At 42.0% G+C, this 27264-nt stretch overlaps 1 long non-coding RNA gene across 4 annotated transcripts in view; it reads left to right on the top strand.

Annotated features, from left to right (window-relative positions):
* Positions 1 to 27264, top strand: part of LOC141422498 (uncharacterized) — a 263968-nt gene that overhangs the window by 58116 nt on the left and 178588 nt on the right. The window lies entirely within an intron of this gene.

Raw genomic sequence — 27264 nt, 5'->3', positions numbered from 1 at the left:
AACTGCCTTATCACTGTGCTGGGGCTGATATGGTCTATGTTCTGTATAGAGTAAGACTTAGGTGATAAATTTATATATAAATGGATCATTTCAGTGTAGAGGAATATGTGCAGTGCTTGAGTATGCCATCCAAAATAAGCAATTTCAGTCTATTCTGTCATTTTTACCAGTTTCTATAAGAGAATCTATTTATGTTTTATCTTATTGGCAGTACCAGGATTTGGGTTTAGGGCCTCAGACTTGCTAGTTGGGCACTCTACCACTTGAGCCATATCTCTAGCCCCTTTTCACTTTAGTTATTTTTAAGGTAGAGTCTCATATTTTTTCCTGGGACTGGCCTAAATACAATCCTCCTACTTGTAGCCTCCTCTGTAGCTGGGATCACAGAGGTGGACCATCATGGCCAGTTTGTTTGTTGGGATGGGATTTCACTACCCCTCTGGTCTTGAACTGTGATCCTTACAATTCTACCTCTTGAGTAGCTGGGATTACCTGGCCCAGGAGAGCCTATTTTGATTGGCAGGATTACGAGAAAGTGTATGTGTTTTCTCAAGAAGCATATCATAAATAAGAGCCTTCAGAAAAAGGTAATTGAGGATATTCACTGCCAAATAGCATTTTGATGGATCCTGCTTCCTTTTATTAAGACATTGCTGTTTACCTGAAACAAATCCTATGACCTAGTAATTTCTCTCTTTCAAGGGAGGTTAATAAAATCCTTCTTCCCTAAGAAGTCTAGTGTAGAATATGACTTGATGGCCCTGAATCTTCACTCTGGTCCACGTGCATCATCCTGACAAACTCCTGATGTGTTATGGTGCCATTTGGAGGTATGAGTCACCATTTGTCTACTGTACCCTCTCTACCCTCTGATGACCTCACCTTCTGCTTCGGTTTTTGACTAGGTACCCCATGGTTAGAACTTCCTGGTCAAAACTGGAGGTATTTCTATAACTTGGCACTTTGAAAAAGTGACAGTGATTTACTGATAACTAAACATCCTCTATGGAATTGAGTCTACTTTTCTAAAGACTTACCCAGAGCTCAAATGCTTACCTGTTCTTCCTTCAGATTCCAGAAGCCTCCTCTGGCATTTCTTCCCCACACAGTCTGGATCAAGATTCCCTCTTTGTGTGCCAAGAGCACCCCAAATTCTCTTTATTACAGCCTACCCAGAGTTAGGCTAAACTTCATAGGCTGAACACAGCCCTTGCCAAGCCTGTCCACAATTTAAGACACCAGCCACAGATTTGGGAGACTCTGGGAATACCCTTGCTTCAGACCAGCTAGGTACCAATTTATGGGTCCCTGCAGACTCCTTTGGGTTTGATCATTTACTAGAAAGACTCAGAACTCACAGAACTCCCTAAAAGTGCAGTACATAACTAGCCAGAAGAGACACCGAGGGAGAAGTCTGGGAGATTTCCAAACTCAAGCTTCCAACATCCTCGGGGATGTTGTACCCTCTGGCATATCAATGGGTGGGCATATGCCCAGAACTACCAGCCAGGGAAAGGCGGCATAGCTCAGTGTCCCATGTTTTACCTAGGCATGATTGATAGACTCATTGGCACAGAAGAAATATTCATGACTACTGTCAAAGATACTAAGGAAGAAACTGGTAGAACTCAGTCTTCAGCGCCCCCACCCCAACCCCTGCCCAAAGGTCAGGCTGATATTTCAAGGTTCTTGCTTGGCTCCAACCTTCTAGTAATACAGCAGGTCTCTCTGGCATGGTTAGCCCCATTCTATGATGGTTAGCCCCATCATATCAGCATATGATATCAGGCGTAGTCTGAGGAGCTCACCAGGAATAACAAACATTCCACTCATGTGGAACCTCAGAAATTTAGAGGCTAGCTCCCAGAAACCCAGGACAAAGGCCAGTCAAGTTCTTTATTACAGTACAGCCTCAATAGCACTGCATGTTTATTTACCTCCTTAATTAACATCTTGGGCCAGGGAATATGCTACCTTGTTTATTACTGTCTGCATTTAATACAAAGTAGATGCTGGAAAAATATTTGTACTTTTTATGACTAAAAACTTAGTTGCACTTAGTGAGCAAATTCTGTTCTGGCATTCTAAGCTATCAGCCATTCTCATTAGATAATTGCACAAATCCTAAAGCAAGTGTAGTTAAAGCAGTTGTTTCGGTATACATTCTCCTTGAGTATTTGCCCACTGCTTTCCTCCCATATTTCATGCTGGTTCTCTCTTCATACTGATCCAAGCCAGTTCAACTAAAGATAACTGCTTTCTTATACTGAAATCAGTGTGCAGGAAGACTCCATGTGGAAATTAGCAGTCTCCAACAGCTGACTTATGTAGTGCTGGTTCTTAGCTACTGCACAGATCCTTGCAATAAGTTTCTTTTCTTAAATGCTTCCTGTGCAAGAAACTGCCTGCTTCACTTGTTTTCATTCTTTTTGCTGCTATGGTGTGGCTGTGGTGGGTGACACATGGAAAAGGCATTTCTACTGCTGTGACTGACTCGAAGTATCTTTATTCTGTGATTACTTTTTGGGTTAAGTCTATCTTTCTGCACTAAAAATAATATTCTTTCTTGCTGGTTGTGTTAGCCTAAGACTTTGGTTTTAACCATTTAGTGCCAACAGCCACATAAAATCTACACTGAGGTGATAAGGGGGATTTGGATGGTGGATAGAAGTAGAATGGTGATCAAAAACCAGTCCACTGAGGATGTGGAACAAGAAAAGGAGGAATAGATGGCAGCCATGACTAGAAGGTGAATCTCCTGCTCCAGCAGTGGCTATTGGCATGTTCCCTGATAAGAGTGTCAATATGGCAACTTGGAGTGGCACTGGCCTACCAGCTGTGGAGCATGTGTTCCTTCTGGACTTGGGCTCGCCTGTGACTCTAGGATACAGCTGAGGAGCAGGAGATGGGCAGAGGCAGCTGCTTCCCTGAGCTGAATGGAAAGACTTTAACTACTGTTGGGCCCATCTCAGGCCAGACTACAAAGCCATGTCACTCCAAAGATGTAAGACAGTTTGAGCATGGCTTAAATAGTCCCTGTCCTTTTCAGAATTGTAGAAAATAAAGATAAGCAAAAGATGTGCTTGTCCTCATGTAACACTGAAAAATATATAAAAAAGGCCATTGGTTTTATTCAAGGTCATAGAATGTTCAAAGTCCAATTCGTGGAGAACCTGTGATGTGAGAGATCACGCTGATCCTTTTCTTCTTTTCACTTCTCTTTCTCTTCCTGTCCCCCTTTGATACAAAACAATACGAAGACTGAGACAATGGGTCAGGCTATATGGCTTTTATAGGGCACACGCTGTTGGCTTGTGGTGTGCCACCCGAAGGGATGACAGTTCTGTGAGAGGTGAGGCAGAGGGGAGCCCAGGTCCCTAACAGATCCAACCCCAGCTGGAAACGCTTCCTTGCTATTGTGTGTGTGGAGTAACAGTGACATCCTGTGGCCAGTCTAGTTGATCTAAGTGGCTCCTTTATAGATAAAGAGGACCATTTTGTCTGCACAGCACGGCCAGGCAAGGTGAGCTAGCCTCATTGGCTCCTCCTTTAGACATTACACAAAAGGACAGAGAGCTCAGTTCCCACCAACGGCTTCTGCGGCCTCATTTCAGCAGCTGTCTTTGAGCTGGGTGGAGGACATTCTTGGAATAGCCACAACTATGTCTGTCTTTATGCTTGATCAATTTAAATGTTGTCGTTTGAGTGTTGAATGAACCATAATGATAACCATGAGGACAGTGTGGGAAAGTAGTGACAGGAAAGCGATGTACTTCACCTCTCTTTAAAACATCCCTGTGGATGAATGCAGAATAGAATCTGTTACTTGAGAAACACCTGAACTGTTGACATTTAACTTTTTTTTTCTCTCTCTCTCTTTCAGTTTTGGATGGAATAACTTTATCTTGACTGTACTTAAAACAGAGGAGGGAAGGGCTGGGGAAGAAGACTACTCTGAGCTTCAGATGAGCCCAACGTGCTCACATGTTTTGACTTGTCTTTGTGAGCCAAGAGCTCGTCTGTGCTCACATAGGACATGAAAGTTTTGAGACTCTAATTCTTTCATATACAGCCTCCCATAGTGTTAAATGGGACCTAGCACCTGTCTTGGGTGAAATGAATGAACTCTGACTCACTGTCCTTGGGGACACTGTGTTGTTTCTATCAAAGAAAGTACTGCTGTCCTGAGACAGCCCTCAAGCGTGACTCTTTTCTGGGTGTCCCCAGAGGTATTGCTCAGGGAATAAAGAAAGGTAAAGTATTGAACATGGTGGTGCAAACTTGTAATCCCAACTAGTCAGGAGGTGCGAGCAGAAGGATAGAGAATTTGAGGCAAAGGGAACCCTATCACCCTATCTCAAACAAAAGCAATTTAAAAAAATGGCTCGAGTGGTAGAGCCCTTGCTTAACAAGCTTCAGGCCCTGGGTTCAATCCCCAATAACACGCGCACACACACACACACACACACACACACACACGCACACATGCACACATACACCCACACAAATGAAAGGCAAAGACAGCTTGGAAATTGTTCAGGCATTGTTCCACAGACCTGAGTTCTAATCCCAGTTCTTCACTGACTACCCCGTGATCATGGGCAAATTCCTAAATGCTTGGCGTTCTGCTTTTTCAGCTGTAGGAAGGGGTTAATCATAAGTGCTCCATTCTTGGTATGTGGAGAATAATTCTGAATGCATGTAATAGTATGGGGTAATCCCCGGGGAATGTGGCTTGGGACACAGTGAGAGCTGAGCTATTTTTGCTATTGGGGACAGGAGTGTGCCCAAGGCTGAAGGCTCTCTGTCCCCACTTCATTGAAAAGCAACAATAAGATCTCTATAGTTGTCAGTTGAAGCAGGTTTGGGTTGAGGGTAAAGAAGCAGCCAGAAGTGTGTGTGTGTGTGTGTGTGTGTGTGTGTGTTCATTGACCCATTCTGGCGTAAGCAGTTTGCCACAAGAGGGTCAGATATAATGGCTGCCCAGAGGTGATCTAGAATGCTTACGACAGGAAAAAGAAGAAATAAAAGAGAAAGAGCAGGAGGGAGGTAGCCAAGAAAATGCCAATAAAGGAAGAAAATGTACGGGATTTGTGGAAAGTAAGACTTTCAACACTGAGAATTCTCCTAGGCCATTTTAAAGTTCTCCAAAATCATGATAACTTGATTCCTGTGTCAATAAAGTTTTCACAGACTTTTTGTCTAGTGGGGGAGAAAAGGACAAGGCAAAGATTCCTCCCACAGGGGAAAAGCTTGCATTTTTAGCCCCTAGGTGACTTAAACAAGAGCATTGAGAGATATTTTAGAGTCTCCTGGCTGATCAGCCATTGTGTGGGGAAGTGTGATTATTTTCCCCACTTTCTCAAGAGCCTATTTTCTAAGCACCTTCCTTTCTTCTCTTCCTCCTTTCCCTCCCACTCAATCTATCTTTTTTAGCATCTCCCAATTTTTGGATTGACTCTTGGCTTACACAGATGGTGTTTACTGATTGTCTCACTACCCTTTTTGCCTTCCAATTTTCTCATGAGTTTTATGCCTTACATCAGCCACCCTGTTTTATAAGTTTCTCTCCAGTTTTTACTTGCAGTAAGTGACAGATGGAGTTCCCATGTCCTGGCTGTAAGTACAAACAAGTTTTATTTGAAGATAGGTCCACTTAAGTATTGATAATAACAAAGGGAAAATAATGTTATAGTATCTCTCAGAGATATGTGGTATGAAATTATCCCTTCCCCAAGAGTTGAAAAAAATCCTTAAGATTTGACAAGCATCTTGGCTTGAAGACTGCAATGACTTGGGAAGGCAGGGGATAAAGCAAAACCAAATTTTCACTTGCTTGGACAGAGCCTTGTTTGCACAGCTCATGTGAAGTCAGAGCCAGCAATTCCAATATTTTGACGGCTCCTCCATGTTTCCCTGCATTTGGACAGGGATGACATAAAAATGTGCCAGTTCATTCATGTGACATGTGCAGGACACAGATTTCTTTGGGGAAACAAATGCTGAAAATTTCTGATTATAAGAATAACAAAGCTGATTACATTTCAAATTATTTATGAAAACACATTAAACCCAGTTTCATACACTAATATTTACACTTTTCAGTATGTGGTCCGGAAGAGTGAGTCTGTATCAGGGAGAATGTCTGGTAATCAGCTAATGTCCATATGGAAAGCTCCAGGGCAGCCCAAGGAGGAGGCTAACACATTCCAATTGGCACCTGTCCTTCTTATCCTGCTTCCTACTTGCTTGCTCTTTTCCCTCCTCATTCCTGCAGTACTGCTTCCCAGTTTGATAAAAGAGAAAACGTTGAAGTGATACTCATGAGTGAGTGGATCCCATGCCTTTCCATTCCTTCCTCCTTGCCTCCCTCTATCTCTTCAAAAATGGAGTTGACATTAAAGGGGATAAAAGTATTTTCTTTTCATATTAGCCCCAAATATATAGTTTTCTAATTTGCTTCTTGCCTGTTTTGGTTTCAAGGGACAGAAACCCTGTAAGTAGAGAGTCTTCAGGTGTCTCCAGTGGTCCAATAGTGTAAACCAAGATCTCAGCCCTTTCCTTTTATCTACTCTTCCTTCTATATTATCAGTTTTTTCTGAAGATGGTTTCTCCCCTGGTCACAAATTGGCTGCCATTAACTTCAACGTAGCTATGCAACTTTACCCGTGGGTGTGGAGTGTCAAGACCCCAGATGCCTTTCTGTTTGGATTATCTTGGGTTCTGGACTGATTTCTGAATGCTACATTAGGGGATGTCAAGTACTGTTTGGTTTATACCAACAGGACTGTCCTAGAACTGGGGGAGTATGGAGGTGGAGGAGAATGTGACAGAGGTCATGTAACATGCATACTGTGACTCCATAGGGAAGGAACATTTACTACCCATTTTTATTCTTTTTTTTTTTGATGAACTTTATTTCATCTCATCATCCCAAGTGAGATCCCATTACTCTCAGTATTAGGGTAGGCATGTGTAGCCTATGAAATCAGCAACCTGGTTGTTAGTTATTTGGATTGTACCCACAAAATCTTCATACACAGGGTAGTTTTGTGCCTAACTCTTCTGGTGATGTCTGAAGTAACTTAGCATAGAATTAAAGATAGTGCTTTGTTTGGTCACCTAGCAGAGGGAACATTTTCCTAGAACAGAACTGGCACCTTGAGAGTGAAGCTGATTGGAGCCTGGTAGGTAGATAGTCATTTGACCAGATGTTGGAAGCGCAAGCTAAGTGAACTCATTCTATTCTGGAGTTATCTGCGTGTGATTTGCCCACTGACAGAGTAAAGCTACCTCAAGACCTTGTGCTTCTGCTTCTTAAACCGGACATTTTGTTACCTCTCTCCCTCTGTCCCATTCTCTAACTGTTGTCCACACCTGAGAGGAGAAGGAAACTAACCCACTAGAATGTTTGTGCCTAAACAGATTTGACTATGAAACTTACCAAACTATGTCTACTTCCTGCTAGGAAAAACAGAGACTGGGAATGCTAAGACCTATATAAAAATATAATTCAAACTCTCATTATGAGATTATTTACATGGGTTCACTAACGAAGCAAGTAAAAAGTGCCAGGTCAAATCCTCACCTTAGTCAGGATGATAGTGCTGGCTTTGTACTGTTTGATGAGACTCGTGCCTTATCTAAGGACAGTGATGTCACTGCTTGGTTTTCAAGTGGCGATGTGAACACCGGGTCTACCCACAGCTTTAAGACATTCTGGCATTTGCTAGCAGGAGAACACTTTGAAATAACTATCATTGAATTCTGACCATCACTTTCTACTTTCTCTACTAATGGAAGCTGGGAAGAGAAGCAGGACATCAGCATGTGCTTTTTCACCCGGAGAGCGAGGCGAGCCCTTGAGAAGAGCAGCAGCCACCACAAGCACCACGGATTCTAAGGCCCAGTTATCTTCAGGACAACTCTGGAAGCCCCCAGTGTTCATGATTTAGTGCAGGGCAGGTGATTGGGTAAAGGCTGCTGGGAGCCTAGACAGAAGCCGGACTTCCTCATGTTCTGCAAGTGAAGAACATTTCATTTGTTCATTCTCCTTAAAGGAGCAGCCAAAGCTGGGTTTGGGTCTCTTAGTTCTTGGTGAGCCCACTTGTTGCAAAAAAAATTTGGATTCTTTGCTTAACTGATTTGACTTTTCTGAAGTTTCTCTTGCCAAACAACCTTGTTTGCTTTAACATTCTCTATGTAGCCATTAATGCATTTAATCACTTGTGCTGGCTTGATTGATTGATTGTGTTTCTTCTAGTTGGCTGTGCCTATCTTTGTCCTAATCTGTGAGTGATCAGAAAGCAATCTTCTTTCTAAGATCTTTGTTGGAGGCATCTTATTTTTGACCTTCCTATCTATCCTTGACCACTGCCTTCTTGCTCTCTTCTTCTTCCATTGCATCACTTCCTCTTGGCCTTGTGAAATCTCCATCGGCTTAACACCCACGGCCCACTTACTGAGTCATGCAACTGAATGCTTTTCCACCTGCCTGGTGCATGTGCTCACCATGTTGATAGCATTTGAGAAATTTTCCCTTCAAGGAGCCTTCGCTAGAGAACCTTTGCAGGGAAAGAGAAGCTTGCCTCCATCACCTCCAGGTGTTTTCTCCTTTCTCACCTGTGGTTTGGCGTCCTTTCCCTTATACTCTGATCCTTCAGTAGTGTCTCTTCCCCATGCTGGTCATGCTGTTATTGGATGGTGGTCTGAAGAGACCCTGGTCTAGAAGATCTCAGGTTTTTGCATCTCACGAACAGAGAACTGGACAGAGACACAAATTGCAAAGCAACAGCAAAACTTTATTGAAAGAAAAGGAAAGAATAGGCACCACAAAAGAAAGAGTGATGGGGTCTGGCCAGGTAACACAGAAGCGTTGATCCTTGTTCAAAGGGCAATTTATAAGTTGTAAGGGCAAATGGGCAATTGGAGGAGGGGTGGGAGGATCTGGGCAGTCTTTGCAGGACTTGATTGACAGGTTTGATTGACAAGGTCTTATTATTTTGTGCATGTGCTTATGTTGATTCCCAAGTCTTTAATTGTATGCCTGAGATTTGACAAATATTCATAAGGTCTTAAGTAAAGAACTTTACCTGAAAGGTGAAATTGAGGATATTCCTTGCCATTTTCTGGTCTGAATCAGGGAAGAGACTCCCTTGTCTTTGGGGGAAATTACATCTGCAAAAGAATTACAAATGAAAGGAAATTTTCATTTGAGGAGATGTTTGAGGGTGGTACCTAGTGGGGACAAAGAGGAATTTCAGCATGGGGTGACCTTTTGCTGAGGAGAGCGGAGTCCCATGGTGGGTTCTTCTTTCCCTATCACTAGCCTGCCTCAGTGCTTTGTCCCACATCTGTGCCTCTCTCTCCTGACAATATGGACCTCTGAGGAAGCACAAGCCGTCATCCTCAGAAGCTCTCCTGGGCAATAATCTGACCCTGCTGGCGGCACTGGTGGTAAAGGGTCCTATATTTGCTACTTTGGCTTAAGGATTATTTTGATCCTAAGATAACTGAGGATCTGTGGACTCAGGAAAAGCTCTTCATGTCCCCACTGTGTAAAAATAAAGTATGTTTCTCCTTCTGTAAAGGAAATTTCCACTTATAAAAGACATTTCCATTTTTTATGGTCCCTAAATTTTTTTAATTTCATTTATTTTTTATTGTCATATTATTGTACTGGGGGTACATTGGGACATTTACAAAAGTGCTTACAATATATCTTAGTTAAATTCACCCCCTCCATCATTCTCTTTTATCCTCCCTCTCCCCATTCCTGGAATAGTGTCAACAGGTCTCATTTTTCCATTTCATACATGAGTACCTAATATTTCTACCATATTCACCCTCCTACACCCTTTCCTTATATCCTCCCCCGCCATTGGTACCAATCTCCCAGACAGAACTGCTTTACCTTCCTGTCCTCCATTTTTGAAAAACAAAAACAAAAACATTTTGTTTGTTTAAGATATCTATACGGAGTTTCATTATGACATTTCCATGTATATATGTATTATATCCCAAATTGGTTCATCCCCTCCATTTTTCTCCTTTCTACCCTAGTCTTTTCCATTTGTAAAGATGTCTCCATACCAAGCAGAGCCACTCCCAAGATCACTCTTCTGACTCCAGAGAGTCTTATTTATCATGCATTTCCTTTCCTCCCTTTCCTATAATTTGCTTCTCTCCCTAAAAGTCTGAGTCCTTTTTTTCCTTCATTTAGCCTAAGATTTGGTCATCTGCTGAGTCTCATTTCTTTGTGATATTCCCATGCTTGTTTACTTATGTACATGATTAAACTGTTTTTTCCTCTTGCTGATCTATCTTTTATCAGACTCCAGTCTTTGAAATGAGTAGAGAAGAAGGAAAAAGAAAATCCTTCCCTGCAATGGCCATGACAATTCACTCTAAGCTGGCATCCTTGAAGATGTCAAGCTTAGATGTATATTATAAATATTTTCTTTCTACTCTTCTTTTAAAACCTTTACTTCATGTTTATATGACCAGGACTCCCAGCCTAAAGACTGGGTTGTGTTTCCATTAGGACCTGAGGTGTTACTGCCACTCCTAGCTTTCTTCCATACTATCTCTACCTTAGATGGGGGTCAAAGTAACATGACTTTGTTACTGGAATAAGCCGGAGCTGCCTGCTGCTTGAAGGCCAATATTTGGGAACTAAGAATTGGTAGGAAGGAATCAGATTTAGTCAGGATCTTAGAAGCTTAAAGTCCCATCCTGTGGGGCTCAAGGGGTGCAAAAAAAAAAACCCCAAAACAACTCTTTGCACCCCTTGATGGATAAAGGAGAGCAGGGCAGGAAGGCTCCAGCTTCCTGTAGTCTATATCATCCAAGGAATGTGTCTCCTTTTGTCTTCTCCAGAACCTTGATGGACCTCAGCCTCTTGGGGCTAACTCCTGAGGATCTTTTTAGACAGGCATCTTACTTTTCTGCAAGCTAAATCTCACATGTTTATATAGAAAACAGATTAAGGAGGGGCATTACAAAGGTCATCAGATGTCCTGGGTTCTGTGAATCTAAAAGTTTTAGCAGTTAACGTCTTAACCATTTAGATGGCGCTTCTCTTTAGAGTTTAGAATGTTGGGCAAAAAAGAAATGAGAGAGGAAAAGATGAAACTGGAGTCTCCTTGTGAGATTGGGGTCTGCTGTGCTGGCTAGGTAGGTCACTGCTTTTTTTTAGCTCAGCAGCAGAGGGTTCCCTATTTGCACTGAATTCTTTGTCTCGAAAAATGTAGTCCACAGACAATGGACAATGGTGGGTGAATGAATAGGCAAGGAGTTTATTAAGAAAGAAGGACAAAGTTCCATGACAGTCAGGAGTCCTGAATGGGTTTCCACAGAAATAATGTGGCCTAAGGTTTTTATCCATTTACCCCAGAGGGTTGCTCAATATCTATGCTAATTAGGTGTGCAGAAAGCAACATTTTGATTGGCTGTGCCCTTTATCCATGGGGTGTTTGAAATTCCTACTAGTCCTCATGGTATCCTCATTCTGTTCTGCCCTGCTTTTCCTTCTTTCCATCCTTTAAGGTCATAATGGAGTTTTCCAGGGGCCCTTCTGTCCTAGCTATACCGTCTAATTTCAGCTAACGGCCTAGCCTACTTGCTCACAGCAACCTTTCAATAGGGCTAGGAGAGTAACCTGCTGGGGACACTACAGAGGACCTGGCTCTATTACAATCTCAGAGGAGCTGAAGCTTCAATAACGATTGCATCATAGATTGATCCCACAGACCTTAGGGGCCTGTAGCTCCTTCTCAGCCTACTAGCCACTTTCTTCATTGCCAAGAAGGTGGCAGCAAGACTAATTGCACTCATTAGCCTTTCCTTTTTTATTTAAGTTATACTTTATTCCTGTTTGGTAAAAGTAGTGCTGGAAATGTAAAGATGGTTCCTAACTTGTCCTGTTGTTAGGTAGCAGTTAGCCATCAGTGATGGATGAGGCAGGAGAGATAGATGAGGAGACAGGGAAATTTTATTATTATAATAGATATTAAAAGGACCAGATTCAGACATTGAAACTAGGAAGTAAAAACAAAAAGCTACAGCAGCTAGGCACCCCTCTCTCATCTCCATTTAGCTGCTAAGTTACAAGAACAGGAATAGTTAAAAGGTCATCTGCATCTGCCTTTGTCTTTGAGATGTTAAGCTGCAAGGCCCCTTGGATAGATAGAGGAGCAAAAAGTATGAAAGGCATGTCTACCAAAGCACACCTATTGTCCCAGTGATTTGGGTCAGCCTGGATGATACCTCCCTGTTTTAGCACCCTCTTAGCCACCAGAATCTATAAGACAAGAGATGAGGACCACCATTTCAACTTTTTCTCATTTCTTGCATGAAGAGCAGGAAATGTTTCTCCCTTTTTTCCCCCTATTTCTCCCCGCTTTTATCCTGTTATACTAAATTCTGTTCCTAGTAAACTTTACTATTACTTTTATTACATTTTTCTATCTTGCCTCAATTCTTCTCTTGCTGGATGCAAGAACCAAGTTATATAACAGTGCTAGACTTTCTGATAACACAGTAATTCACAATGGTGTAAAATCAATATGCATTTAATCAAAGCTGTACTTTGAGTTTTGAATTTTGATCTTTTCATAAGCTAGAAGCATGTGTTTCCCCCTCCACTCCCATGCTAGGCAGCCATAGCTCCTGGTCAGGCAGGCAATCACAAGAGAAAAACTGACACTGTACAGTGTGCTATGTGTCTGATGTAGGAAGCTCAGAAGGTTAGGGGTATCCAGTACATTTTACTCTTTGTTGTTTTTTGGAAGTACTGGGGTTTGAACTCCAGGGTCTCTCACTTGCTATGCAAGCACCATATGAACCATTCCCCTAGTCTTTTTTGTACTTTTAGTTATTTTTGAGAGAGGGTCTTGCGCTTTTTGCATGGCCAGCCTTGGACTATGATCCTCAGATTAACAGCAATCTTCTGATCAGAAGATTTACAAATTCTTTGTGTCCCACATGGAAGAATCCCATGACAGGACATGTGGGGTATAAATGGAGTTTATTAAAAATAAGGCAGGAGAACTACAAAAGGGGGCATGATGGGACCAGGTAGAAGGTAGAAGCAGAAAGCATCTTTTTCTTTTCCAGATGCTTTTAAAACGTATGCTAACCTATGGGAAGGGAAGGACCTGGTGATTCCCAATCAATAATTGATGAGTGGGGAGGAGATGGGTGGTCCCTGAACCAGGCAAAAGTGGTTTGAGGTGTCCTTGAGCTGGGGTGTGAATAACCTACACACATTTGTAATTGAAAAGGAGACTCAGAGAAAGAGGAATGTTCAATCTGAAATGCAGTATTAAGTCATATATTTTCTAAGAGTCCTGAACTTTCCCTAATTCTAGCCTGCCTCCAGACATGCCTCCTGCAGTAGCTCAGACCACAAGTGTGTGCCACTATACCTGGCTTATTGGTGGAACTTGGGTGGGGGGGGGAATCTCACTAACTTTTTGCCTGACCTGGTTTTGAACTGTGATCCTTCTATCTCTGCCTCCTGAGTATCTGGAATTATAGGTGTTTGCCACCATACCTGGTCTTCAATACATTTTTACTCTTATTGCTATTTTCTGCTTACGATGCCATAGCATTTGTATTAGGAGAAGATTTGAAATGTGGTAATTCTGAAAAGGCGAGAGAAATCCTGACTGAGTTGTAGCAAGAAAACAGCTTGTTAAACACCAGCCGAGGCAGAAGGTTTCGTCTCATTGGAACTCTACTTATTCAATGCTTGAACAGCTCTTGGAACAGCAGGACCCAGGGAGTGTCTCTGTGTACAAAAGGCAGGCATGGTAGATGTTAAACTGGCATTCATTTATTGGAATCCATTTTGGGTACTTTCCTTATTTCTCTCCTGGGAAGGCATTGTTGGTAGCATTCTTGAGTTAGACACAGTCATATTTCAGACACTCACATCTCTTGTTTAGTGGGAAGATAAGCCAAACTTGAAAATAAAGTTGAGATTCCTGTCATAGCACTGACAAAAGATATTCTCACCAAAAAAAAGAGAGAGTTTTGTTTGTAGACTGAGGAAAACATGTCATGTGTATTTGATCCGCATTTCAAAGGGTGAAGTGTAACCACAGGATGTACACATCAGCCCTAGGAAGACTACTGCAGTCAACAAATTAATACGGCCCATGTCTCCCTCCTCTCCATTTTGTTCCTCTTCTTGTGCATGCTATTGATTGATATACCTCAGGGAAGAGATTCTTCTGACTCAGACACTAAGCAAGTTCCTAAAGAAAATATCAGCTTTAAAAGGGAATAGAGGAAATAGCAGCAGCAGCAAAAAATCACTAATCTTTCATTTATAAGAGCTACTGAACATCTGGAGAGCATGCGGCTGCTTTAACCCCCGGAGTGCAGGAACAAATGAGCACCAAAGGGCAGCCCATGCTAATGTGACGCTACCAATTTGAATACAATGGAGGACCCATAATAAACGTTGTCAGGCCATCTGGGTATTCCACTATACCTTCCTCAGCTTTGGGGCACCAGAAGTGCAGCTAGATGGAAGAGGAAGCTCTTTGGAGGCTGGAGAGCACTGAAGCTATCTTTAAAGAGCAACCCCAAGGGTTGATTTTTTAAAAAAAAACATTTATCATGATTAAAATGAAAAAAAAATCAAGCAATTCATAGAAAATTTTATTTTAGAGTATTTGTAAGAGGTGCTCAAACTGCTTTTGTTGGACAGCAGTGGACGCCTTACTCAGGTCTATGAATTAACTGAAAGCAGGAGAAAAGCATGGCATTTCTCCTTCATTTTGTGTCTGTCTTTGCTCTAAGCCATTCTCTTTGTAGTCACTTTGCAATCTCCTTGGATTCCAGAAAAGACAGATGATAACATCTTCATGGCAAAGGACCAAAACTACCTCCAACAGTGAAGCTTCCTCAGAATGGACCAACTGCCTGACTCTAGATAACAACTCTAGAACCTCTCCCAGAACAAGGACTGAGATAATGACTAACCAGACCACACCTATGACTGGGACAGTTTAACCATGCATGCCTGTCCTTTGCCCCCAGTTCTTTGTCTATTTAAACCTATAGCTTTTGTCTGTACCCTGAAGATGGCTAAAGATGGGACGAGTGGTGACTTTGCCTCTTCCCTTGACTTGGGCATGTCCCAAGCTGTGTTATAAATCTCCTTTCTCTGCCTTTACCAGGCCTCTTTATTTGGTGTACTGGGGCAAGTAGATGGACCTGGTGAAATCTCAGGAGGTTGGGCCTTGGGTCCAAAACTCTGGTTTCATATTCATCGGGGTGTTGATTGAAATTTAGGTCTCTCTCTCTCACTCATCATCAATACCATTTTAAACCAAAGGTCTGAGTGCTTCTGACCAAATAGAAGTAGCGACATACATCAGGAATGATTAAAGTGAAGTTCACTTTTGTGGGGAGAGTACAGGCCTGACAATTAGTTAGCATTGATTGAAATTTTTCTAGCACCCTCCAATGGGGCACGTGATCTGAAGAATCTTTAACTCCACTGAAGAAACAGAAATGGGGATTATAATACTAGTTCTATTTTCCTCTTCTCAAAGGTCTCATGGGATAATGTGAACATTGCTTTGTATAGAAGCCAGGGACACGCAATCAATGCAAGAATTAATGTCATGTGGCAGCTGTAGCGGCAGCTCCAAGTTTAAAAATAGGGAAATATTTCTAAATGTGCATTTTCCTTCGATCCAGGAAAGATTTTCCCATATCTTCCAAAAGCAGAGATTTCATACTGGCAGCCAGGGGCCAGATCTGGCCAACCGATTGGGCTTCTTGGCATGCAGAAGTTTTAAAACTTTTTTGAAGTAGTTGACAACACTGACAAGAATATCCAGATTTTAAATTTCTCTTAAAAAATAGAAAAATCTGGCAATGATGGTGCTCTCAATCCAACACAGCAAAAGTCAGTGGGAGAGAAGACTGGCTGTAACTTGAAGCTTGGCATCTTGTCTCTGGCTGCTCTACTCCTCTAAGTTTGTTTAAAGGCATTTGAGTTTGCACTTGTCTACAGGAAGCTATTGAAGGCATTTTCAAAAATTTGAGTAGCATACTGTCTTGGTCAGATATCGCCAATAATTTCCTAGTCTCATCAGCTGCCTATCCGACCTCATCCATCACTCTAATAATAGAACAAAAAGTTTTACCAGTGACATTGGGATATCCACACAGCCATTGACTGCAGACCCCTGCCATGATCTACTCCCTGAAGTCTGAACAGTACTCAGATGGGTGTGGGAGCCATGCCAGGCTGCAAGAAACAGAGGTGCTGGTGTTTGCCATCCAGGAACTTTCCACGGAAATCCTAGTGAAACTGAAAGGCTGCCCTTTGGGGATACATCATTCATTTTTCACAGTGGCTAGTGCTCTGTGGGTGTCAGTGATATTTAAGAGGTGATGAGAAGGAACAAGACAGAGCAGCTGGTCCTTAAAAACCAGCTGACAATCACAGTTGGAATACTGTCTCCACATCTTAAAGATGGTGAAAACAACTTCCACTCAAGGCAAATGTTAGGATCCAGGTAGCAACTCCAGTCTCCACTTCCTGTGAAAGATTTCAGAGTGTATATATCAGCTGAAGCAATTGTTTTTCATCAAAAAGCCTTGAAAAGAAGCACCCCCATATAAAATGCAACATCAGGAGAATAATATATACTGGTTTAGTACTCTAAGTTCTTTTTCCTGGACTATTGTTTCACTATAACCACTAATAATTTCTTTTTCTTTCTTTTATAAAAATCATTTAAGAGGAATGACCACTTGGTGGCTGATTTCCATCAGTATTATTCTGTCATTCAAGGCAGGTCTGGAAGTCCCTGACCCAGTTTGCTCTTGCCTGGTGTTCCTGCCTGCCCAGCCCCCTCCTGGGCTGTGGGTGGTCCTTGCAGGGCCAAGAGAACCAGAACAGCCATTCCATGTCTTTCAATGAGAACTCCCTCTCCAGGGCTCTGGCCTATCCCTGCCCTTCAAAGGGAGTGTCAACCTGTCCAGTGGGCGTGAGTGGTCATGATTTAAGCTGTGCCAAGTGCTCTGCTCTCCACTGGGAGCAGAGTTTGCTGCCTCATAGCTTTCCTGGCCATCTGGGCTGGGAGATGGAGACCACCATGGCACTACAATAACCTTGGCCAGTTCTTTTGCAACTTCTGCTTCAGGAATTGCCATGCCCAACACTGTGGCATGTGGTATCATGTGAGCTGGAGGGCACTGTCTATTCTCTTACCTCCAAGTCCCCTCTCTCCTATACCTGCCATTTCACTCATTTAACATTCTATCACATGAGCCGATCAGACCACTTTCTTTCCAGGATGTAAAGTGGGCTGAGCACCTGCGCACACACACACACACACACACACACACACACACACACACACACAGAATGCTAACTGTTCCCACAGGAACAAAAGGTCTCCTCACAATGGAAAGACAAAGTTCCAACTCACTGTGACCTGCAGAGAGTAAGGAGCAGTCAGGCAAGAGAGAGAATTTGATGAGGTGGTCTGGGATGCATTCTGCTGAGCCTGGGACTTTTTATGGCACATGTTCTCAGCTGCCAGTTCTCCCTTTGTCTTCATGAGCAAGTATCGCTATTTGCTCTCTTGACCAATACAAATAACTAGACACAACTAACTGTTACCTTCAAAGACTTTATCCATCTCTTACTGTACTAGTGTTTTCTTTTTTTAGTTTACATGGAATTTGATGATCACTCATGATCTTTCATGTTGCATAGATCCTTAAGGATTAGTAAAACCAAAGGGTGTGGGGATTGGGTGGGGAATATCAGGTTTCATCTCTCTTGCTACCACCCCAGTCCAAGCTACTGAATTTGTCACTAGAATGTGTAATGGCCTGCTAGTCTGTCTTCCTGTTTTTACTTCATTTCCTTCAATTTATTTATTTATTTTTTGGTAGGATGGGATTTGAACTCAGAGTTTCATGCACTTGCAAAGCAGGCGATCTTGAGACATACCTCCAGTTCATTTTTGCTCTGGTTATTTTGGAGATAGGGGTCTTGCAATCTGTTTGCCCTGGCTGGCTTTGAACTGTGTCCTTAGCCTCTCAAGTAGCTAGGATTCAGGTGTGAGCCACTGTCACCTGGCTGCAAAGTGATCTTTAAAAAATGCAAATGGTACCTCTCTCATCAAGTAGCTGAGCAAATATTTATTGAGTACCTACTACCCACCAGACATTGTTAAGCAAGTGTTAGGAATGCTGGAATGAATAAGAGAGATGAAGACCTTACTCTGTCTCTTTGGGTCTTACATTTTAATGCTCTCCCCTGCCAAAGCTTTTAGGATAAAAGTCTAAAACTGATTGCAGACAAGTCTATGCCTGATCTGGGCTCTTGCCAAGTCACTGGTTTCATCTGTGATGGGACGGGCACCTCTATCCCAGCCCTCTTGTCCTCCACTACATTGGAATAGTGACAAGATCCTCTCCCCTCAGGACCTTTGCACAGGCTATTGGTTCTTCCCCACCTTGTCATCTGGTTCATTATCCTATGTCTTTCACATGTCATGTCTTTTCTGGCCATTGCATCCAAATGTAGTTCCCCTCTGATATCCTTTCTCTTATAACTCCTCCCTTTTCTTTCATAACATCACAGGATATGCTCCATGAAACCCAGCAATGTATAACTGGTGACTCCTTCCCCACTGGACCACAAGGGCTGGCAAGTCAGAATCTGCTTTATATTTTGTTTGTCATCTTTTAAACAGTGTTATATACACATTTGGTGAATAAATGAATTAATGAAGGAATAAAAAGTAGAAAAGGCAGATGAATTAAAAAAAAGGTTCTTAGCTGTGTCTTGAAAATATTTGGATTCTTACAGAATTCCTCAATTTTTAGTGTCTTTTTCTGTCCTTGGAGAGAAATGCTTATCCAAAATCATATTTCATGAATTGGGAAGAATCTGAGGTTTTACCTACTTGCAAAGTAACAAGCTAGCCTGTCAGAGTTCTATGGATGCTGACAGAAGACATGAGACTCGTGGTTTGGAGACAGTGGACACTATTACTCATAGCAGAGCAAGCTGCATAAGCACTGCATATTTGCATAAGTTCCTCTTGCTCCCAAGACCTAGGGATGATGGGGATTGTTCCAGATGGATATGCTACAGGAGAGATTCCTGCGGTTGGAGAACCTGAGTCTTTCATTATGGACAGTAAGCATGTCTGCCATTTGCACCATCTTTGTCTTCTAACACTATCGGTCAATATGCCCTTTGCTCAGGTTGGTGACACTATATCTATCTTCAAGCATGTTTGCTTTACAAATACCCTTGAAAAGACACTCAGAAGATGTGTAGAAATGTTAGGGAACCCTTGGGAATTTTTCTTCAACAGTATCAACCCTTCTGAGTATGATCAAATTATATTTTATACATGTGTGAAAATGTCATAGTGAAACCCATTATTTTGTGCAATTAATATATGCTAAAACAAATCAACCCTAACTGGGCATGGTGGTACACAGCTGTAATCCCAGCTATTCAGGAGGCAAAGATAGGACGATAGAGGTTTGAGACCAGGCCATGCAAGTTAGCAAGGCCCTATCTCAAAAACAAGATGAGCATGGTGGCACAAGCCTGCAATCACAGTTACTTGGGAGGAAGATGTAGGAGGAATCTGCTCCTAGACCGGCTCAGGCAAAATCATGAGATCCTATCTGAAAAACAAACTAGAAACAAAAGGACTTGGGGGCATGGCTCAAGTAGTAGAGTGCTTGCCTAGCAAACATAAGGCCCTGAGATCAATCTGTAGTACCACCATAAATAAATAAATAAATAAAGTCAACCCTTCATTTGTCTTCTGGTGAAGCTACCATCTTCTGTTTAATTTTCTATGAGTATGTAGTCTCTCTAACGTGTTTGATAAATCCCATCAATTTGTCTCTTAGTGTATTTAATTAAATCCACTATCAACAGGACTACACTGAGCAGCAGGATGAGGGCTACCTGCAGTACTGACCTCAACCACAGCCCCATTTCCTAGATTCTACCAATTGAGCACCTCCCACTCCCAGAAACCTGAAAGATCTAACATGGGAAGTCCAGTGACTTTCTCCTTCAATTTCTGAATACATATTTCCATTCATTCTGAGGAATTAATTTAGGAACAACAAGAGTATATTGACAATTGTTCAGACTCTGCCTTGGCCCAAGAGAAGGAAAGCTAGTGCAGCTCTCTAACTCGTAACACTCCGGGCCAGTTGGTTGAGGCTGACTTCAGTGCCTTCAAGAGTTGAAGTAGTGTCATTGATTTCTTCAGCTAAAGTCAGGGACAAATTTTGTATTAATTTTCTAATTGGATGACTCCCATTGGAGAGAGAGCTGCCCTCAGGTGTGCATAAGTAACAAGCCTGCTATCTTCCTGGGAACCTCTCCCAAATAACCAAGAGTAATCTTGCTTTGGAGTGATCTATACTATTATCTGAGGGCTACATAATTTTCTAGTGATGTTTGCTTAAACATCTGAATCAAAGTCTCTTATAGCCACCCTTGAGGTACAAGGTTCCACACAGTTTATATTAAATTTAGTTGACTTCTGTGTCTGCCATTCTACACTGAATGGCTTTAACAAACCTAGCACAACAGCTTGCCTCTCCTATGCAAAACACCTTAACACCTCTGGAGGTGTCACAATTTCCAGACACAGAGTCCACACGAAAGGTGGGGTCCCAGGAGTGTTAACAGTCTTCCCAGAAGAGAAGCACTGCTTTACAATTGATACCGCCTTGCCACCTGCTCAGGTGGAACCTCCATCAGTTGGAGGGGACTAGCTGATAATGCTTTAACTTGGTTTCCCACTTGGCTGATAGAATTTAAGATTCCTAGCTTAGTTCACATGTCCTTGATTTTGGCTTGAGGACAGTTCAACCTGTTTTGTTTGCCCATGACTGGAGGCAGTCATGGAATGGTTGAGAGCAGCTATGGGAACAGTAGTGCAGAAAATACCCTAGGTGCTGACAGCTGTTTTGCATGGGAAGTGGATGAACTGGGACTGTCACCTGCAGTTTTGATAGACTTATTAGAACAGCTGGTGGAGAATGGCAAATGCAAAAGTCAATTAAGCTAAGGTGCTTGCATCCATGTGGGAGAGTGACCCCAGGGTATTTTCTTTCATGAACAAGGGCCAACAAAGTTTCAGAAAGACAAATGTCATTAGTGTCTCTCACTCCCTCTCTTGTGTTCTGAGGTGTTCTCTTCTCAAGTGCTATGGTTGTTATTCTCCTTCCATGGTCCCAAATGTGGTATGTACCATTGTGGAAGCTATGATATTACATTTTTCATAATCATCCCCTATTCACATTCAGGCCTTTTATTCAAAAGCATTCAGTGTGAGAGGACAAGGGTGTCCTATGATACTTACAGAGTATCTATCCCTTTCCCTTGGCACATGTGGACCACGGTAGGGGACTTGGTGAGTAGTGTACTCAACCAAGTGGCCATCAGCCTTATATCCCATTATCATATTGATCCAACAAGAGTGTCAGGTTGGATAAACTATAGTTGAGTCTGAGTTCTCATGGCCTCCTTTTGGCTATGCATTTATCCAGAAAGTGTCCAACTAGGTTAGCATGGGGTTACTATGATGGTCAGGTGGAACCCAGAAATTTTCAAAATAGGTCTGTATAAAGTCCCATGCCTTTCATTCTACTTATCATCCAGGAAGTAGCTGAGATGAAATAATCTTCTGGAGACATCCACATTCAGTGGCCAGATGGCCTTGAAAGCATATGTACTAGGAAGAGATGATGGAGATTTAAGTCAGAAATCTGAGGAGATCTTTTGAACTCTAAACAATACCATTACCTGTGGATGCTAGAGAGTGTCTGTTGAATACCTTGACCATTAGTCCATAATTGGGTAATTTTTGTGATAAAAGGTTTATCACTGTCAGCCTGAAAGTGGTTTGGAAAGCCAAAAGATGACTCCTGGGCCTCAGGTGTTATGATGTAGCCTTCCTTACTGGGAGATAAACAGATGAACTTTTGGCAGAGTCCCAAGTCTGACTTGTAGTGGTAGCGCCTACATCAGAAACATAGAGCCCTTTACTTTTTTCATAGTCCACAATGGTGGACATGTTGCCAGGCCTGGGAAGATGAAGGATCCAGCAGTAATGGCAGCAATCTGGATATTGTGAACCCCACACAAGCTTGATTCCAGCAGGTCTCATCAAAGCACAGGCTCTTACTATGGGCATCTACAGGAGAGACCCAGATGGTTTGATGAGCAGCCCTGATATGTTTCCACATCTCATGGCCCCAGAGCAGGATGCCTTTAATCTGCCAGTCTGTAGTTTTCCAAATGGAAGACCAAATAGCTAAGCCATTGGCAACAGTCCAAGAGTTGGAAAAAATATAATATGGTTCATCAAAGGGAACATTGGCCAGAGCTGTGAGAATGGCTTTGACTTCTGCCATGGAGCACAGCAACCACATCCCGGCTCTGCATGGCTGGCAGGGAAGTCCAATAGCCACAGTTAAGCCAGTAGACACCATCGTGTTTCAGCATAACTGAGCCATCAGTGACCCAGGCCCAGACATTTTAGGGAAACTGTGAAACAAGAGCCTTCCTAGCCTGTGGCAGAATGGGAAATAGCATTTTCCCCCAGGATTGGTACTGCCTTTTCATATAAAGCCAAGATGGATGCACGTGGGGTCAAGCTAGTGTAATTCTTTTTTTACAAGTGGAACTTTTTGGGATCTTCTCACATCTTTAGTCACTGAGTTCCAAATGGCCCCTGCCAAAAAGGGAATATGAGTGTCACTGGCCCCTGTGGATCAGGTATCCAGTTTTGACAAGACCCTTGTAGCAAACCATAGCTGCTTCACAAAATGGATGTACTTGTTAATCATTTCAAGGAGATGACAAGTCCAAAACCCCAATGGGTACCTCTGAGCAGAAACTGTTTCTCTTTGCCAAAGGCTCCAATAGGCAAAATCATTTGTCATTACAAGTCTATTTGGTTGGTTGGGAGAAAATGGCCAGTTCAAAGTGAAGATAATGTTGAAGTCTGATTCAACCTTATCTTCTGAAACTTGTAATGTTTCAGTCCACCTGAAGCTCTAAAGCTCTATAAACTCATTGCCAATACCATTCATTTCAGCTTTAAGGACTCCTTGACTCAGAAGCCACAGTCATAGAACCTTTTTGTTGAGGTTATGGGCTTGGTGCTCCATGGTAACATTTCTTCCTCTTTTCTCCTGAAGGCAAGTGAGCATCGACCAAGGCACCATTTGGGTGCTTGTTCAATCCTGTCTCTTGCTCTTCTGCCGAATGTTCGTTATCTTTCTTGCTCCCTACTTAACGGCCTCTGTGGTGAGATCATTGTAGATCTCGGGCAGTTTTCTCATATCCACAAAGGTGCTACAACATCTCTTTTCCTTTTCCAGGAACCATACTCTTGCAGCGTCCCATTCTTATAACCCATAGAACACTGTGAACAATTGGAAGAGATCTTGTCCTACTTGCAATCTAACAGGTTAACCTACCAGACTTTCGTGGATGCTGACAGAAGACACGAGACTCCTGGATCAGAGAAAAAGGGCTTTATTACTCACAGCACGGCAAGCAGCAAGAGCATCAGCATATGTGTGTCAGTTCCCTTTGCCCTAATATCTCATAAGGATGCTGATGGTGGCCCCAGATGGATGCTTGTACAAACAGTAGGTTGCATTTCAGGAGAGGGCTCTGGAATTTTGGAGCCCCAAATCTTTTATAATAGTAAGTGTGCCTACAGTTTTCTCCAGAGTGAGGCACTATCTTTTACTTCTAAAGGTTTTTGCTTAATAAAAGCCCTTAAACAGATAATTCAGAATAAAGAACAGTTTAGTATACAGTAATGTAAGAGACCCTTGGTGAATTGTATCCCAATAGCACTTAATAATGGATAATGAAATATATTGTTGAGTTAATGAATGAATGAACAATCCAGGCCTGGGTTCAAATCTCAACTTTTTAAAACCATCTTTGTGACCTTGGGAATGACTGAATTTCAGTTTCATCGTATATAAGTAGTATGTTAATAAAATTAATACCAATGATCAACTCTTTTCTGAGAACTGACTATATGCCAAGCACTATTCTAAGTGCTTTTCACCTATTATCTCATTTAGCTCTTATGATAATATCAGGAAATAGAGGCGACCGTGTTTTTGATTTTACAAGTGTGGAAACAGGGCATAAGATAAGTCAGTTGTCAAGGTTATCCAGCTAAATAAGCAATCAAGTTAGAATTTAAATCCATGCAATCCACTCTAATTTCAGAATTTTAAGTCCTGTTCTCTGCTCCCTACCCAGTATCTGTTTCACTGGAGTGTTGTGCTAAAATTGAAAGAATTGTTTGTTAGGTAATTAATGAAGGACAGTCTTTCCTTTCTACAGATGCTAAATTAAAAGTAAAGAAAAAATAATCCAACTTCTTGGAATCATCTTTTCAAAAAATGGTGATTATTACTTTGCCAAATAAAAGCAGAAAAACATGTTTCCCTCACCACAGAAGAGGAGAAAGGCTGAACAGTGGATCCGGTGTGGTGACAGGGTTTAGCATGAGGGAATTAAACCCAGCCCTCTCCAGGTTGAAGAGGAAGAGCCACCCACATGGTGTGTGGACCCCCAGGTGTCTAAGAGAAGGCAGTAGAACTGCAAATCCTGGCTCTGAAATAGTTCTTCCTTCATCAACTCCAGATGAGCCAACCCGCAGAGAGAGTAGCCTGAAAGAATTGCCTGAGAAATACTCAAAGAACGAACAATGGGGCCTGTAATTCATAGCAGCCTAGAACAAGTGGAATCTCTTTGTGCTTTTGTCCGGGTGTTGTAGTTGTGGTAATCTGAGCTCCCTGCTATCATCGCCATATATAATAGTCCCCACGTGGGGCTCCAGTCTTTATTGGAAAAAAAAGAGAAAAATATCTTGTGGTTTTAAAAAAGAGCTTTGGCCAAAAGTGTAACTTTTAAAAACCTATGCATTTAGTGAATGCAGAACAACCAAATTTGAAGCATATTTAATGGAGATATTTATGTGCCATTAATTCTTTTGGAAGCTAATGTATGCATCCCTGCACAACCTTGCCATTCAAGGATATTTACGTCATAGTGCTTACAGTCATTGTAAATAAACACTTGAGGAAGATAAATAAAATGACATTTGATGGATTCTATATGATCTAATTATTTATTCCCAAAGTATGTATTTTCTTTATAATTGCACACTTTTTAGATAAATACAAAAGATTCTTGATGTGGATTCAGTAATCTTAAAATTCTCATTGTATCTACTTGCCAACAGGATGAAGGGCCTTCATAAATGCTGTTAACTAAGCTGGAGTAGAAAAAAAAAACAAATTGAAGAAGAGGCAAAGTACACTCTCCTATAATGCTTTCAATTTATGGGTCCTGGGAAACCCTAATCTCCAAGTAGAGATAATGAGTAGAAAACTCTAGTGTTCTTATTACTACCTAAGAGCTAGCTTAGATCTTAAATGCCCCCCAAAAGTTCACATGTTGAAGGTGTGGTCCCTAGTGCACCAGTGTTCAAAGATGAAGCCTTTGAGAGATTACTAGATCAGGAGGTCATTGCTTTCATAGATACATTAATCCATTTATGGATTCATCACTTAGTAGGCTATTGGGAGGTGGTGAAAACTGTAGGATGTGGGCCCTAGTTAGAGGAAGTAGATCATTGGGGAGCATGCCCTTGAAAGGTATATATAGGTAGGTAGGTAGATAGATAGCTGGCACTGGGATTTGAACTCTAGGCCTCATGCTTGCTAGGCAGGTGCTCTTACCGCTTGAGCTACTCTGCCAGCCCTATATATATATTTTTAATTAATCATTATTATATTTTTTGTAGTACTAGGGATTGAACTCAGGGCCTCAAGCTTACTAGGCAAGAGTTCTACCATTTGAGCCATGACCCCAACCCCTTGAAGGGGAAATTTTGTCCCTGGCCCCTTCTCCTTTTCTTTGCTTCCTGGCTGCCATGAGGTGGGTAGCTTTGCACTGCTCTGTACTCCCCTCTGTGGTGTCCTGCCTCTGAAACCATGAACCAAAGTAAATCTCCCTGTTTAAGTTGATTTTGTCAGGTATTTTATCACAGGGATAGAGGGTAATTAACACAGCTCTGAAGAGCACTCTGTGCCTCACCCTGTGCCTGAACATCTTGCTGTGTTGTCTCTGCCTGCCAATAGGCCCTTCTAGTCAATTGGCTCCTCTGGGCTATAACCCTGTTTAAGTCATCTTTGCATTCTAAGGTGTAGATCAAACAAGGCTCACAATTCCTTCGGTTAGTTCTGGCCACCTTCTGCCCTTTGCTAAAGGTACATGCATCATGTCATCTTGTGATCCTGACTCTTCCTTCCTCCTGCTATGTTTTACTCCCCATAGGTATCTTGGTGACTTCTGTTGTCTTTCAGAACTCATTTCAGAACAGTTGCAGAGGCCAACAAGGATAGTAGTATGACACAGAGGAAAGGGGTCTTGGTGAAGCAGTCTCAAAAAAAATGGGCTTCTTAAGCTAGAATATACTTATTTGGGAGGATGGTGCTACAAACCACCTAATGTAAGAGACACTTCTTCAAATCACCCAGTTCTTCTCCTGTCTTTGTTGGCACTCATTTGCATTCTGATCACGTGGTTTCCCATCTGTTTTGGTTACAAGCAGAGAAAATACTGAAAGCTTACAAAAAGCATCCAATTCATATATTGACCTATGCAATCTCTCTGTGGGCTTGGTTGATGTGCTTTTATGCTCGGTATGAATGTCTTATCTGATCTACCTATCAGTCTCTTTATCTTAGGTTCTGCAAGCTTAATTAATGGGCATTCACATTTCTGACAATTAAATTTTAAACCTTAGGGAATTCTCTGGGTGACCAATTGGTCTTCTTCACGTGCCAGTTCTCTGCATTGCAGTGTGATTTGTATTTTTGCTAATGGGTCTACAATAGTATCTAATGAACAGAAACAAAATAGTTTCATATATAATGAAATACTAGGAAAATTAAAAACCTCCAGGAAGAATGTCAACCTGCTTTGTATTGGAATTGGTTAGAGATAAGGCAACATGGAGTACTTTCTAAAACCGAATTGATAAATCGTTGATAAATGTGATAAATGTATCATGAGTCATTAACATGTATCCACTGATAATTCAGAAGCAGGAATCCATAGATGATGTGAATCTCCAATCAAGATAGCAGCTTTTCTTTACCAGACTCTTGGAAGTCTCACCTGGA

The sequence above is a fragment of the Castor canadensis genome, chromosome 4 (assembly GCF_047511655.1).
Source record: "Castor canadensis chromosome 4, mCasCan1.hap1v2, whole genome shotgun sequence".
Classification (NCBI taxonomy): Eukaryota; Metazoa; Chordata; class Mammalia; order Rodentia; family Castoridae; genus Castor; species Castor canadensis.
The sequence above is the reverse complement of the archived record's forward strand: the minus strand, read 5'-3'. Positions and strand labels throughout refer to the sequence as shown.